The sequence below is a fragment of the Plecotus auritus genome (assembly GCF_963455305.1).
Source record: "Plecotus auritus genome assembly, chromosome: 7".
In the NCBI taxonomy this organism is placed as follows: Eukaryota; Metazoa; Chordata; class Mammalia; order Chiroptera; family Vespertilionidae; genus Plecotus; species Plecotus auritus.
This window is the reverse complement of record NC_137774.1, coordinates 108,730,636-108,745,750: the sequence shown is the minus strand read 5'-3', so window position 1 is coordinate 108,745,750 and position 15,115 is coordinate 108,730,636. Positions and strand designations below refer to the sequence as shown.

General features: G+C 43.9%; 1 long non-coding RNA gene across 1 annotated transcript in view; it reads left to right on the top strand.

Annotated features, from left to right (window-relative positions):
- Window positions 1-9,299, top strand: part of LOC308253123 — a 31,162-nt gene extending 21,863 nt beyond the window's left edge. Inside the window, exon 3 of the long non-coding RNA XR_013961102.1 lies at window positions 8,431-9,299. This is a non-coding gene — a long non-coding RNA (uncharacterized lncRNA). The remainder of the gene's footprint in view (window positions 1-8,430) is intronic.
- The last annotated feature ends 5,816 nt before the right edge of the window (window positions 9,300-15,115 follow it).

The window sequence follows — 15,115 nt, the reverse complement described above, 5'->3', positions numbered from 1 at the left end:
TGGCAAAGAGATACTAAATAAATATCAACTGCAGGAGTAAATGGAAATAGAGAAAGAACGTTCCAACCATTAATTAAATTATGGAACTGCTACATCGTGAGGTAGTGAGCTCCTTGTCACTGAAGAGATTTAAATGGAGCCTACATTACTTAGGATGACAAAAAAAAAGATCCATGCATTGAGTAGGTGGTTTCCAAAAAACATTCCAATTCTTGCTTTGTAATTTCATATCTATTTATATTTGCTCTTAGAAAATATTTTGTAAAGTGAGAATAGAAGACTATATACATTAAGACAATATATAGAGCACAGACTAATGGTTAGAACAAAAGGTACATAATAATTTTTTAAGGTTAGGAGAACATTTCTGCACATGCCCATTAAAAAAGCCAGCAAAAGCTGTAGCAGGAGATGGAAACCATTGCTGGACTTGTTTGCAATGACCTACACTTGATCTATTTTTAGTCTCAAGGAACGTGAAATAAGAAAATGGATAGTTTGGTTGCCATGGTTATTTCCATCCACTGGCTTATCTCACCACCCATTTTCCATCATTACTAATAACCCAGTTTCCCGGAGCGATATCTTAGGAGACTATAACCCAGGCTCTTTATGATGTGGTTTGCCCTGGTGCCACCCTCATCCAGCCACTTTCCACAGCTCCCCTCTGTCCTGCTCATTTTTAGCATATGGCTCAGGGGTGAGAAATGCCCAGCCTAAGGCCACCACAACCTTTCAGTGCAGGTGAGTCTTGTGCGTGGTCACAACCAATTAGGGGTCTGAATAGCTCGTGTGTTCCTGAACCTTGAGAAATACATTTTTCCCTGTGTTGCCAGGGCGAAAAGCAGCTGAGGTGGTAGTTCTATTTTCTACTAGAGGCCCGGTGCACGAAATTCGTGCACGGGGGGGGGGTGTCCCTCAGCCCAGCCTGCACCCTCTCCAATCTGGGACCCCTCGAGGGATGTCCGACTGCCCGTTTAGGCCTGATCCTACCAGTCGGACATCCCTCTCACAACCCAGGACTGCTGGCTCCCAACTGCTCGCCTGCCTGCCTTCGTGATTGCCCCTAACCGCTTCTGCCTGCCAGCCTGATCACCCCCTAACCACTCCCCTGCCAGCCTGATTGATGCCTAACTGCTCCCCTGCCAGCCTGTTTTCCCCTAACTGCCCTCCCCTGCAGGCCTGGTCCCCCCTCAACTGCTCTCCCCTGCAGGCCTGGGTCCCCCCCAACTGCCCTTCCCTGCAGGCCCGGTCGCCCCCAACTTCCCTCCTCTGCCAGCCTGGTCACACCTAACTGCCCTCTCCTGCAGGCTTGATCGCCCACAACTGCCCTCCCTTGCAGGCCTGGTCTCTCCCAACTGCCCTCCCCTGCTGGCCTGATCAACCCCAACTGCTCTCCCTTACAGGCCTTGTCCCTCTCAACTGCCCTCCCCTGCTGGCCATCTTGTGGCAGCCATCTTGTGTCCACATGGAGGCAGGATCTTTGACCACATAGGGGCAGCCATCTTGTGTGCTGGAGTGACAGTCAATTTGCATATTACTCTTTTATTAGATAGGATAGAGGCCTGGTGCACAGGTGGGGGCCAGCTGGTTTGCCCTGAAGGGTGTCCCGGATCAGGGTGGGGGTTCCCTTGGGGCATGGGGTGGCCTGGGCGAGGGGCCTGTGGTAGTTTGCAGGCCGGCCACACACCCCCAGCGACCCAAGCGGAGGCCCTGGTATCTGGGGTTTATTTATCTTCTATAATTGAAACTTTGTAGCCTGGAGCGGAGCCAAGCCTCCTGCTCGCTCCGTGGCCACAGCCATTTTTGTTGGGATTTATTTATCTTCTATAATTGAAACTGTAGCCTTAAGCAGAGGCCAAGGCAGGCCAGGGCTGTGGAAACTTGGCTTCCTCCATGGCTGGGGAAACCCAAGCCTCCTGCTCGCTCCGTGGCTGCAGCCATCTTTGTTGGGGGGTTAATTTGCATACTCGCTCCTGATTGGCTGGTGGGCGTGACTTGTGGGTGTAGCGGAGTCATGGTTGATTTGCATATTACTCTTTTATTAGATAGGATAATGTTGATTTCCTTATTTTAGAAGTAGCACACATTGACAGAGGAGGCAGGTGGAATTTTAAAAAACACAGTCTGGAGAATATGCTACCTTAGGAAACTAAGCTAGCCAGCTGTCTTATTGCTGTGGATTTCTTTAGTAGCTAACAAAGACGTTATCTCGACTTTTGGCAGAAGCCCAGGAGATGGAAGGAATCCGTCTGGAGCCTCTGCAGAGACACTCGATTGTGGGGAATGAGCCCCTTGGTAAATCCTGGTCTGTATTACAGCAGATTGTGGAAGCTGGACTTTCTATAGACTCCCAATTTTTTAAAAAGGTTCTGCTGGTGTCACACATCTGAACACTAGGTGGCAACCTTGCCTTTTGTGTCACCAGTCAAAGCCATTTTATAAAATCATAATTAAGGAGATAAACCTAACTCTTTCAAATCTAACTCTTTCTCTCACACAGTTTTAATATTGGCATCCGGATATAACAAACAGCCAAAGTCCATCCTGAAAGTCAGGCCTAAATCAGGAGCATTAAATGTGTGTATAGACTTTTTTTTTTTTTGCAGTACAATATTCTTTTTTACGCCTGCAGGCTCACAATTGTTACCCTTCCCACGCCTCCCTGGGTGTGGACATTTGCAGATTAAATGCATGTTCCAGGAACAGGGATGTTCTGTGGTGAGGAAGAAACAAGGTCCTTGCTTTTGTGGAGCTTGTATTGAAGTGGAAGAGGCAGATACTAGTAAATGAAAATAATTTTAGATTGTAATTGCAATGAAAAAATGAGGACATAACGTACTAGAAACGGAGCATGAAGGGAGAGGGAGGTGGTCAGGAAAGACCTCTGAGGAGCTGGTATGTGACCCAAAGCTCAAATGAGGAGAAGGAGCCAGCAGGGCCAAGAGCTGAAGGGAGAGTGGTCCAGGTAGAGGGCAGAGCACTTTGCGCAGCAGCCCCGGGTGGGGACAAGCTATGGGTGTTCAAAAATAGAAAGAAGCCAGTGTGGCTGGAGATGGGAAGGGGAGGGAAGAGCAGGACTACAAGGGACTGGAAAATCACCAGGGGTCAGACCACATAAGGACAGTTGGCCAAGGAAAGGGACAGACTGTTCTCCAAGCTCAGTAGAAAGCACTGGAGGAAGAGTAAGAAGGGCAAAGGGACCGAGGAGGATGTATTACGCTCCTTACAGCACTCACGGTGGACTGACTAGAAAAATAGCAGATTTAGTAGACATGGCTCCCACCCTAGGACCTCCCACCCCAGCACAGACCTCGGAGGCACAGCACGCCCAGTGAAAGCATCCTTTCAACTATGGATCTCTGCAGCACGCATTCTCTGAGAACGTATTTTAACCCACAAACCTTTTTCATGCCAGAAAGAAAAACAAAAGGGAATTTTCCCACAATGATATGTACACATCAAGTTGAGGTTCTAGGACACCCGAATTCTGCATGGCTCTCTTTGCCTGGTACCTAACAACAAAGCTTTGTGATAAATCGTGGTGGCAACAAGTTGATAGGAGATGGTCTATTTAGTGCACTGACAGGCACTAAATGGACCCATGCTCCAGCCACACTAGCTTCTTTCTATTTTTTATTTTAGTCAGAAGGCAAGCATTCTAAAACACATGCCGCCTTGCTCAGTGAGGCCCAATACTTTTCTTTCGCTATAGCCACATCCAGGCCTGTGTATGGGCTACTTTGCCTGCTGAACTTCAAGGCATGGCACTGAGCAGAGTCTTGGGAGGCTGTGAGCAGGATGGGGTAGGAGGAGGCTCTGCCCGCAGCCATATAAAACCAAGACAAGGTGCAGGACTGCGTTTTCCTGCCCACACGTGCAGACACACACAGCATTAAGCTGCCCTTTTATCACATTTCCCCACCTCTTGAGGTTGCTCTGGGTCAGAGTCATCAACGGAGAAGCTGGCCATGGAAGTAACATAAATGAGGAGTCCTATCTAGTGGGGACATGCCCCAGTGAAAGGAGGCAGCCACTCCCAGCTCCAGGCAACTGTTGTCATGCAAGAATGTGGGTCCTGCTGTCATCAGATTTCCTAATTTTTCTAGAAAAACTAGAAATCCAGATTTTTTTAATGTAATTAAAAATTCCTTGATGGCCAAATAAATCCTGTCTATGGGTCTTACATGGTCTGTGGGCCACCCATTTGTAAACTCCACTTTAGTCATTTACTCACTTTTCGATATTTACTATGAAAATTTTTTGCATTGAAAAGTTGAAATAATTTTACAATGGACACTCTGCATACCTAGATTCTATTTGCTGTATCATATATCTATTCAGCTATTTATTTTAATCAAATTTTAACTGTATGGAAATTTGAAGGGGCAGGGAAGAGGAAAGGAGAAGGGAAGACCTGTAGTGGTGACTCTAGTCTAGCAATTTCAGCCTTTTTCATCTCATGGCACACAAACTAAAATTCTGTAGCACACAAAAAAATGTTATATTTTTTGCCAATCTGAAAATAAAGTATTTTTGGTTACAGAAAATAATAATAATAGTAATTACCTACCTTTTTTGTTCCAAAGTGACTTTTTAAAAAATCAGACACCTATACTTATATATAAGGATTTCTGGTACCAAGAATTATCAGACGCAACCTTATTATGTGATGTGACCAGTAAGACACAACTCTATTATATGACAGGGCATTCACACCTGACAGCTATCGTTGTCTTGGCTGTTCATCAGGTATTGTGTGTTTTAAACATTCTTTCGGCACCAGTTGAAAATCACTGCTCTAGTCTAGTAACTCCTTTCTTAAAATTCAACATTAGAGGAGGGGGAAATGGTAAATTGCTAATTAACGGTATAAATTTTTAGCTGTGCAAAATAACAAGTTCTAGAGATTTGCTCTACAACATTCTACCTATAGATAGCAATACTGTATCATACACTTAAAAATCTGTTTAGGAGGGTAGATAGGTCTCATGTAAGTGTTCTTACCACAATAAAATGAGTAACAATAATAATACATGTTTTAAAATTTTAACCTCTTTCATTTGCACAGTTTTTTATTTGGCCATGATTTAAAAATGGACCTTGGATTACCTTATACACCATAAACTCACACAATGTCATATGTCAATTTTATCTCAATTTTTAAGCCTTAGGCCCAGCTGGTGTGAGTCAGGGGTTGAGCATCGATCTGTGAACCAGGAGGTCACGATTTAATTCCCGATCAGGGCACATGGGGTTGTGGGCTCAGTCCCCAGTAGGGGGCATGCAAGACGCAGCTGATCAATGATTCTCTCTCATTATTGATGTTTCTCTCTCTCCCTCTCTCCCTTTGTCTCTAAAATCAATAAACTTTTTTTTTTTTTTTTTTTTTTTTAATGAACCTTAGGAGTTAGAGACTTCAAAGTGCTGGTGAGCCAGGTCAGCAATGGGCAGAGTCAACCTGCCTCTCACATGACACCCTAGGGAGTGAGCCCCTGGTGCTGAGAGTTTTGTGGATGAGAGAGTATCATTCTCCCATCTCCTTGGACACAGTCAGAATCTCTGACAACTCAGAAGTGAGGCCTGGAAGTCTGGGCAGATCCACGGGCTGTGGCTTACTTCTCTCTGCCCTTAATTTTGTCAGAAAGCGCCAGATGCAGACCATGGGATCCCTGCCAGCAGGAGAGTGTGCAGTTAGAGATGTTACTCGCTCAGAATGCCCGTGAGCAGCGCCTCTTGGCGCACGGGATGCTCGTTTTGTGCAGGAGGTTAGAGCCGAAAGCCTGGGCTGTGAAAAGTGATTATTTTAATTAAGTCCCATGAGACTTGATGCAGAACACTTTTCGGAGGTTGAAAATAGCTTTTCTCAGGGTTCCCACATGTGCACTGGGACCTGGGGAGGGTATTTAAATCCTGACAGCGCTCTCGTGTTGGTTTGTTTGGGGAGATTGATCAGCAGCTTGCTCTTGTCCTCTGTGGCGACTGAGGAGCACCTAGGGACCGACGGGGGAGAAAGCTTTTATACTGACTACTGTTCCCCACTGCTTTCCACTGAGCTTAAAGAAAATTACATTCCCCATGCGGTAGCAGTGTATCATTAAGGGATGGTAATCACCATGGTAACCAAGGATAGTCTGCTACAAGCAAATGGAAAAAGAAAGAAAAGCATAGGGCCAGAGCTTGCTACACTCACATTAGCTCAAAATGCTAGGCTTTTAAGTAATATGGAAAGGAACAGTTTTCTAAACTGACAGCTGGACTGAATTTTAGAATCTTTAAATTGTACAAGTGAAAGAAGCCTTACGGAACGACCAAGGGCTGTAAGTGAATATATTCAGGGTCAGCTGATCAAGTAAATAATCAGGCCAGTGACACCGGGGAGTTGGAGTGGTGGGGGTTCTGCAGAACTAGATCCAGGCTCTGGGAGAAGCGGCAACAACGTCTGCAGCTGCAGCTAATTGTAGCAACGGGAGAGGCCAGCGTGTTATGGTAGATGGTGCAATTTCCAAAGAAAGCTGCGGATGCAGGTTTTTATGTGCAGTAACCCAATGTTGACCACGAATTGAAACTCACTTCAAGCAGATCAGTAAGATGCATCTGTGAACTCCCAGTTTACGTTGATGCACCAATGGAGAGGGCGAAAGGATTGTACTCCTTTAAGAAATTTGGGGAATTATATAACTAGGTTTCCTAGTGTAGAACTACCTTTGTCTTCCCAGAAGGAAGTCTGTTCTTTTAAAGTTCTGCTGGTTTCTGGTTACTAGCATTTCGTCTGAGAGGCTTGTACTTATACATGGTCCATAATTCTCTTTCATTTTGATATCTTTGACAGGTTTTTGTCATCAAAAGTATTCTACATCACAAAATAATTTAGAGGCTTTGCTTCTCTCCTCTACACTTCAGATGGTTTTAAATAGCACGGGGGTTGTCTACTCTTAAAGACTTGATTGACTGCCAAAACTGGTTTGGCTCAGTGGAAGAGTGTCAGCCTGCGGACTGAAAGGTCCCAGGTTCGATTCCGCTCAAGGGCATGTAACTTGGTTGCGGGCACATCCCCAGTAGGAGGTGTGCAAGAGGCAGCTGATAGATGTTTCTGACTATCTGTCACTCTTCCTTCCTCTCTGTAAAAAATCAATAAAATATATATATTTTTTTAAAAAAGACTTGATTGACAAACTTTTAACATTTCTAAATCCCCATGGCCCTTATCAAGTGTGGCCCCCACTCTTTCCACTGACCAGTTCTCTATTCTGAAGGAGAGTCCCTATCCTTCATGTTCTCCACCCCAGCATAGGTTCTCTGCCTCCTTGTCAAGAAACACCTTTTATCTCCCCCTCACCCCCACCCCTGTAATCCAGTTTCTCAATCCGGATGCCTGAAAATCCCATGTCTCCTTCAGAGTGCCTCCCAAGTGGCCCAGGTGCCTTCAAGGAAACTAGAACCCTCTGTGAGAGCCCAGGGTGGCCAAGGTGTGAATGTGGCTCAGATTCACTTAGGCTACCGGCTACCCCTTTCATCCTGCTTAGCAGGACTCGAGGTTCTTGTTGCACTTTTTTAAAATATATTTTCATTGATTTCAGAGAGGAAGGGAGGAGAGAAACAGAGAGAGAAACATCAGTGATGAGAGAGACTCACTGACTGGCTACCTCATGCACTCCCCCTACTGGGGATGGAGTCTATAACCCACTTATGTTTTCTGACTGCAAATCAAACCGTAACCTCCTGGTTCACAGGTCGATGCTCAACCACTAAGCCACACTGGCTGGGCTCTTGTTACATTTAATTACTGGTCTGTAGCATTCGCTAGATGCAGGGGTCCTCAAACTTTTTAAACAGGGGGCCAGTTCACTGTCCCTCAGACCGTTGGAGGGCCGGACTATAGTTTAAAAAAAAACTATGAACAAATTCCTATGCGCACTGCGGGCCTGGGACGAGTCAGCTGCTAAGCAGGACAGGCAGCGGCACCTGGCGGACCGGATAAATGTCCTCGGCGGGCCGCATGTGGCCCGCGGGCCGTAGTTTGAGGACCCCTGCGAGCCTTGTGTATTCAGTGTGGCTCTACTAGGCCAGCATGTAGATTTCTTTTCTTCCTCTCTTCCTTTGTCGATTCTTATTCTCTTCACTTTTCCTTTCCTTTCTCTCTCTCTTTTTTAGTCCTTTCCTCCTGGTAATGGCAGAGGTGTGCATAGATTAGGTTGCAAGAGCAGGAGACATCTTGGTCTATCTTTGTTTAGCTCACATCCTGGATTCTAGATTTTCACCAACATTATCATAAAACCAAGACCATTGCACAGTGTCTCCAAGCCAAATGGGCAATGAAACAGATAATTTAATCTTGTCCACATCCTTTACATAGATGAAACCACTATCAAAATGAACTCCAGCTGAGTGGAAGAGATCTTTGTAACAAATACTCCATTTTTTCACCAGGATGCTGTCAAGCTAACCTTGGAGCCCAAGAGTTTTCCTGACCCAGTGGATATTTGTAGTGATGTGGTCCAGAGAAGGGAAGTTCAAGGGCTTGGGCACACGCATGTTAAAATGGGCAAATGGACAACCCCATGCCCCAAAGGCAAGTACCAGAAGGAGCCCTTCCCTAGAGATCTTGCTGTCAAGAGGAAGAATGTGCATGGCCTTGAGGAGGCTGATCCTTTCCAAGTCAGACAAAACTGTGCCATACATTTCCTGGGATCTTGGCACCCAACTCAATATACCCTCTTTCTGAAGCCCATCATCCTAGTTAAGTTTGGGGCAGTATTATAACCAAGGAATGAAGATTGCTGGTAATTCTCACAGTAATAAACATGAACAGGTGGTTGAGCAGCAGGTTCTTAAATACTGTGCACAACAAGAGAGGAAAGAGAAAAGATACAACATTTGCACTTGCAAAAATAGCCTGCCTTTAATAACAACTTCACACTGTAAATGCAAATGATATGTTAAACTCTGTGGGGCGATGGCATGATATTGCCATAGTTATTTGGTAGGACAATAAAACAATGTCAGCACTTGCATGCTACTTAACACTTTCAAAGGCTCTGACAGGCCACAATTCATTGTAAGGCTTTTCAGGAGCTTTCTCTGGCCCCACTGTGCTTTAGAAGTATGTAAATAACTTCTCTACACATATGGCTTAATGCAGCAGCTAGCTTGGTTTATATTCGTAACTGGTAGTTTTTAAAGGTGCTGTAACCATGGAGGAATTCAAATTATGGACTAGTTAGCAGCCAAGAGATGAGTGGTCCTTTGCTTGAGACTCTACCATCTAGTTATGGAAAATAAATATTAATTTCTCTGTCTGGTTTTGACTTTTCTGTGCCAACATACCCTATTAATGAAGCCCTGGAGAATATAACATCTTTAATCAGATTTTAGAGATGTCAGCACCAACTTCATCAATAATAACAAAAAAAGTATGGGCCTCAAACATTTTTATCTATGCTCCCTTCCCCACAAAATTTACCATCCAGACTACTGGCCAAATATGTGAAAGCAGTCAGTCCCATAAATGACCTATTGTACCTTTTTATTGGCTCAAGGCATGTATTTCCTTTGAGAATGATACTCCACACTCCCTTGCATTATTTTTCATGGTTTATTACAGTATTCTTTCTCTAGCTTTTGACAAATATTCTTTGCTTGGCCAAACTTTAGTCAATCTCCTGAACCTCGCCCTCAGCCCATCCGTGCACTTCGTCATGAAATCTAGTTTTAGAAAGAACCCTGCTAGGTCAGTTTAGCAAGCATCCTTCCTCTTCCATATCTGATCAGGTTCCTCATCCTCCACTTCCTTCCAGGTGATGTCTGCAGCAACGATCCTGTGAGAATCCCCCTCACTCCTGATGTTTCCCCTTAGTAACTTGCCACCCACTCATCCCACCCTGCTCCTTGGTGATAAATTCCCACTTGTCCATGCTACATTCGGAATTGTGCCCGGTTCTACACTGAGGTATCTTCCCCTATGGCAGTAGTCCTGAATATAATATTTTTACAGCTTTACCTACTGTCCAGCTCTGGTTTTTCTTTGACAGTTAAACAATACAGTCATATATTTATTGCTCACTCCTAGGAAAATTGCTTTAATTAAAAACAAATACCTACGGCCCTGGCCAGGGTGGCTTGGTTGATTGGAGTGTCGTCCCATACACCAAAGGTTTTAGGTTTGATTCTCGGTTAGGGCACATACCCAGGTTTCAGGTTCGAACCCTGTCAGGGTATGTGCAGGAGGCAACCGATGGATGTTTCTCTCTCTCTCTCTCTCTCTTTCCCTCCCTCCCTCCCTCCCTCTCTCTAAATCAATTTTAAAAATCTTTAAAAACAAAACAAAAATAAATACCTATGGACAAGTTAGAAGAAGTAAACTTTCAACCTTATGCTGAAAACAGCATAAAAACATAAATATTTAAATTAATGTAGTTCAATCCACACACAGCATTACTGAGGCTGTGCTACATACAAAGCATGTGCTAGGCATAGGACTACCATGATGAATACAACATGATTCCTGCCTTTAAAGATCTCACAGCCTATCTAGGCAAGGGAAAATGTAGATGTGGAATAACATATAATACTATTTAGGAGAGAGAGGATGATTGGATAGGTGGGTACGGAGGGAAGGAAGGAACCCAGGGATTTGAGCCCAGTATGCAAAGCTCGGTAAGCACAGCTGAATGCACAAATGCATACGTGAATGAGGGGATCTTGGGAAGGAGCACAGCCATTGATCTCAAAACTGTGACAGTCCTGAGAAGCTGGCCTAGTTAAAGGGCAACATCTGACAGAAAGCAGTGGCTGGACTAGTGAGATGTGAAAGGTGAATGACAGGTCTTAGAACTCCAACCGCATTTCACACTGGGAGGAAGCTTTTGTCCATGAGAAAATTTTCAGTAGAAAAAGATCAGAACTGGAATGGACATTAGAGAACATGTAATTCAGTCCTGAGAGGTTACAAGGATGGACCCAAGCTCTAGATTCTGTGTCCAGAGGTGCCCTCCCACCCCACCCCCAGTCAGTGCTATCATAGCCAAGGCCTCAGGCCACCATGAGTAAGGAAAAGAAGAAACAGAAAAAGGAAGGGGTAAATAGGAAGAAAAGCAAGCAAGCAGGCAGGGTGGCTGGCCTGTGAACCCCGGCTTCGGATTTGGCCGGCATTTGGTTTATTCCTTAGCCTCTTGCTGGAAGGGAAACACTCTTGAGCCCAGTTCCCATCAGAGTAAAGGACTGGCTTTTCACAGCCTACTACACAGAAACAAGCCTGCCTTCAGTCCCTCGTGGGGAGGAAGGGCTTTTGTGGGATTTCAGCAGCGTTGTTGGTCCTTTCTGTCCCACTCCACCAGGGCAATTGGTTGCAAGTTTCCAACCCAGCCCTTCAGACTCTTACGGGAAATTCCAAGAGACTAATTAGTCTAGCTACAGAGTCTTTGGCAGCTCAGTTCTGAAGCTGTCCTTTGAATTCTAAAGGCACCAGCGGGGCACCTGGGCCTCTCCTCCTAGGCTTTTCCCAGCAGTGACCCAGAGACCTGGGTGGGATGGGTTTCCCCACATGCAACAAAACTGACCCTTGATGTGTTTGCCCCAGCATCCTCCTACACCAGGTGTCCTGAATTAAATATTCTTCCTATGGAAGAGGAGGTTTTAACCCATTGGTTCTTAAACTTTAGGGTGTGTCACAATTAGTGTAGGGTTTGCTAAAATGCAGATTGCTGGGCCCACCCCCAGGGTTCTGATTGGCAGGTTCAGGAGGAAGTCTGTATTTGCCCATCCAACCCTGCTTGTGTGCACTGAAGCAGGAATCAGGTCTTGCTTTTGTTTTGTTTCTCCCTGAAAATAAGTTCTTCTCTGCCCACCTATACCTCAAAATTGCTAAGAATTCCTAAATCAGGAACCAGACCTTGTTTTTTGTTTTGTTTTTGTTTTTTTTCTGCAAACAAGTTTATCTCTGCCCTCTTATACCTCAAAATTGCCCTTTGCCCTTCTCTTGAGAACATACCCATTCCATTGATTAATTACCGCTCAATCTACTTATCACTACAGCAGTTTTGTTTCTGGCTTCACGAGACATTCTTATTTTATTTCCTGCCCCTCTTATCTAGACCAGAATCTTATTTATAATCTCCAGGCCCAAATATGCGTGTAAGAGAAACAATAGAACAATGCAGCCCAGAGAACAAAGACAGTGTTCTTTCCTAAGAAAAAGGAGCTGTAGTTGAAAGCTTATGCAAGCTTTAGATACAAAATGGAGCTGCTTGTACTTGGAGTGATGGTAAATTTCCTGCTAGCATTCTAATAGGCTCTGCTAGTGAGGAAATGTTCTCCCTGGAGAGGGTTAGGAATTGGTGCCAGAATTAATTAAGGAATAAAGGTGAGTGAATCCTTTTCTCCATTGAATAGATTCTATGCCATGAGGCCTTGCTTGCTCTCTAGTAATACCAGACAAGATGTAGTGTGAATTTCCCCCTGGTGCCCTGAGCCTTCCTGCATAAAATGCCAGGGCAAGGCCTTTATGCTAGTGGAAGGGTTGGGTAAATCCACAAACTCCCACTCATAATGATTTTTCACACATTGGACTACTTCTGAAGAGGCAAAGCAGCTCCATGGGCAATATTTCCAAGATCATGAGAGGACATAATTAGAAGCCATTTTTGGAGGTGGCCATCTGGAGCCCCCAGATGGATGGCCTAGGGTGGAGAGAGGGATGTAGTCCACTCTGGATGTTACCAGATACCAAAAGCAACAGTTTATTTGCAGGTGGTGTGGAGCAACAGAGCAGATGCTAAAGAGTTGTGAAATGTGGGCTGGACATGGACGAAAATATCTCTAAGAGAGAAATGACAGAGGGTTGTGGAGAATTGTGATGAATAGACATGAATATTTGGAGGGACTATTCAACCACTGGAGCATGAGGGAAATGCTGTCAACTGACAGGGAAAGTGACTTGTGGACTTGGTGGAACATATTGAATAGACTTGTTAGGTTACTACCTAAGCTCCACCATTCTGGGTACAACCCATTCTATGGGTTGGAATATTTCACCTTAACCTTGAGCATTCTCTAAGATTCCATGCTGTACTGGACTGGCTCACAGCCATGACATTTTGCGACAAATTGTACTACCCCTCCTTTCCACAATAAGGTATTTGGTGCTGGACTTACACAAAAATGACCAAAATAAAATCGCTAAAGAAAAGACCAAATGACCAAAATAAAATCACTAAATAATATCAGTAGTGAAAAGTATAACATTTTCCAACTCTGAAGTCAGTATTTATTTAGACAGACTCCATCTTTTATTTGTGTCTTCATTTTCTTTGCCCAGGTGTATCACCTTATACCTAACTCTGTTGTTTCTTTCTTACCATGTTCTTGTAGAAATCCAGACTTCGGCCTAGAAGGCAAGCTCCAGGAGGGCAGGAACTCTGACTGCTTTGTTCACAACCATATACTCAATGCCTAGTGCCTGCCTGGCATAGTATGTGCTCAAAAAACATTTGTTGAATGAATAAAGAGAAGGAGGAGGTGCTGGCCAGAAAACTGGAAAAGAGGAGAAAAGTTTCTGAACAGTGTGAATCTGGCCTGCAGTCCCCTTCACTAGTGCCATAACTTTTGATGATGCACCTGAAATTCTAAAGTAATTGCTGAAATAAGTCACTGAGAAAGTAGACATATCCACCTGTAAAATAGAGATAATTGTGCCTGTCTTGCAGGGGTGTTGTACGGATTAAAGAAACACATGTAAGGTATTCAGCTCTGCATCTGATGCAAAGTAGGAGCTCAGTAAATCATAATCATTGTTATTGGTTTGTTTATCCACTATATTCAATCATTCTGCTGTTCTTTTAACTTTAGCCAAGTACATCCCTAGAAAACTAGGCCTATGTTAATCCCTGTGGTTTGCAATTTTGTGTTTTTAAACTCAGCAATATACTTTATTGTTCATATTTTTCTTTTCCCAATTGGAAAGATGCCCAAAAGCAAATAACCAGTCACATATAGATTAGACAGCAATTCCCAACCACTGCGCAAATACTCTGATAATGCATTTAGCATGCCAGTCGATTGAATGTTGGATTTTCCAAGCAGACTCTGGGCCTTCAGTATCAAGAGGATTATATTTGCCATCTACTCTCTCTGGCTGTACTGTAGTGAGGATTACTGAGTTGATATGTACTAGTATAAAGTACTTTGACCTGCAGGAAGGAAAAGGTGTCATAGAAACACAAAGAGGTGGTAAATGCCAAACAAATTGCTTTGAGGCTTTACAAAGAAAATCATAAGGAAATAGTAAATTATAATTTCCATCAATATTTTAGCTCCCTTATGGTTTTTCATGCATGGATGAGCAAGTATACAAAATTGAGAATGGTTCTAAAATTTATGAATTTGTTCCTGTTTAAACTTTAAACATCTCAAAGCTAATTAGTGCTTAGTTTTTGTTAAGTTCTAACAAAAACACTTCATACATATGTTGGGTCCTCACAGCACAAAGATTCATCAAATATTTTATGTGATTGTGTTTATGATCAAGGCAAAATGTCTTAATTAAATAAGTAATTAGCCTTGAGGAGAGAAATGAACACAGAAGTCCAACTAGTGAATTTAACTCTTCCTCCCAATGACAACCAATCGTCATTCCGTCTGCAGTTAGATAGTATAGTTATATAGATCACAGGAATTACACACAATCCTCTGAAATGCACAATGGCAAAAATAAAAACCTAGGGTAAAGTATGAACTTGAACACGACGTAGCAGAATGATGATTAGACTGGGTGCCGAGAAACCTGGTTTTGATTCAGGCTGCCACTCATAGGTAGCTGTGTGACTGAGGAGAAAGCACCTTCACCTTTCTGGGCCTCTGTTTCCTCAGTTACAAATGAGGAAAGCTGGATTACGTGACTTCTAAAGTCCCTTCCAGTGCTTATATTTTCCAAGCCTTTGTTGAAGAATTCCTCCCTTTCAGTTCTTATTTTGGAAGCCGCTTGCTTCCTAGCACTGTGCCTGTCAAATAGCATTGCTGCCAGCAACTTACAAGGTAGGTCTGTCGGTGCAGGAGAGAGGCATCTGCCTGATCTAGTTTTGTTTACTGTGGCAGCATTTCAGCACATCCTCTGTGCTTT